Below are 1933 nucleotides of genomic sequence, written 5' to 3'. Positions count from 1 at the left end.
CGGTAGGGTTCCCGGGAGCCGGCCCGGGACCTGGGCGGGTTGCACCGCCGGTGCGGCACTCGGGCTAGGCGTCCCGAGGTCGTTGGGACCCCGGGGCAGACCCCCAGCCGCGGCGGATTCGGCCCTGGCGGGACTCGCTGGTGGCGGGAGCCGATCGCGTGAGCCGGCTCCCGGCAACTTGAGCGGCTCCCCTAACTATCCGGCAGGCAGGCCGAGATCGATAGAGCGAGGGTCGGATGCGGCCGTCAAATCTGACCTCATTGACTTCCAGGGTTTTTCAAGCAACTTGGCCTGCCAAAAACGGGGACTTAGAGCAAAACTGCCAGCCGGCTGCGAGCAACTTGGCCTGCCGGGAACGGGGACTTGGAGCAAAAACGCCGGCCGGCCGCGAGCAACTTGTGCGGCTCTATAAAGAGGTTCTGCAGGAAGACCTTGCCGGACAACTGAAGGAGCTCCGGCAACAGAGCAACAGGATGGGGAGTATCTGCTGTAATGCCTGCTTAAAGCAACTTGGCCGGCCAGCAGCCGGCCGCGAGCAACTTGTGCGGCCGGGAACGGGCACTTTGGGCACATCGACATCTACAGGACACCTAAATGGATAAATCTGGATGGAATTTTCTTTCTCTTTACCTAATTTTGTGAGGATTCAGAGGGAAAATTAAAAAAACACAGATGTTTTTTTCTAATTTTTGCTAGTTTTTACTAAATTTCTAATTCTAAATTTTCAGCTAATCATCCAACTATGGTATCAAAAGAAAGCTCTATCTCTCCTTGAAAAAACAATATATAGTTTATATGGGTACACTATTCACAGTAAAAGAGAATCATCGCTGAACCGACATAGCGCAAAAATTGCAAAATTGCTCCGGGATTGAAGGGGTTAACATAAACTCTTACAAATCATAATAAATAAAGACACTGACAACTTTGTATTGGATAAACAGGCCGTGGTCTTTTATTTAGCTTACAATGTAACATCAATCAATTACTAACATCAACAGAAACATTATAACCATAAAGCAACTCTTGGCCCAAGCCCCAGAGTGCAGCCATACTTAAAAACTCAAAGACCCTCCGCCCTAAAGCCAGGACAGTCAAAACCACTGATTCACCCACCAGCCGCGAATGGACAATCAAACATTCGCGGGCCACCCCATAAGAACCACGGCCTGTTCCACCATCAACTGCAAATTCAGATTAAAGATATCATTGCCAATATCTGACAGATGAATTCCATCCTTCCTATATATATACCTTTACAACAACCTTCCAAATCACTGTGCCTAAAGCTAAAAACCACCCTCTAGCTGCATAAAACTTCTGCATTGCTCTATTCAGCTTGCGCCTGACCCTTTCTAAAGCTTTAAATTCAGGTCTGCCTGACCACACTAATCGTGGTATAATTTCAGACCAAACGAAGCACACATTAATTAAATGATTTTTTAAATTAAGAATCAATTCCTTAAAAAACAGCAATAACTCAATAGATTTCACTTTGCCTAAGTCATTTCCTCCACAGTGAATGATAACAATATCCGGATATGGAAATATAGAAACATATTCCTGCAATATACTCTGCAGCTGGCAGATACCTAAACCACGAATACCTAACCAAAATTTTTTAACATATCTAGCATCAAAACCAAGGTTTTCTCCTCCCTTTCTTATTTCTGCTCTTCTTTGAGCCCAAAAAATGAAGGAGTGTCAAATAATCCATACTATTTTCGGGTAATGACCTGAAAAAGAAAAATTATTTATTGAATTGAATTTATTGAATTAATTATTGAATTATCTAGGCCTAACCGAGCAGCCTCTGTAGCTGCTCCAATTCTAAAAGAGTGTGAAGAATAATTTTCTTTCCCCAGACCCAGCGCGAACAAACACTTCTTTAAAACACTACTAAATTGAAATCGTGTAAGCGGTTGCCCCGAAC

This window comes from Sceloporus occidentalis, unplaced genomic scaffold (assembly GCF_023333645.1).
Source record: "Sceloporus occidentalis isolate IW3139 unplaced genomic scaffold, rSceOcc1.0.p SCAF_58, whole genome shotgun sequence".
In the NCBI taxonomy this organism is placed as follows: Eukaryota; Metazoa; Chordata; class Lepidosauria; order Squamata; family Phrynosomatidae; genus Sceloporus; species Sceloporus occidentalis.
Note: the sequence above shows the minus strand (reverse complement) of the source record.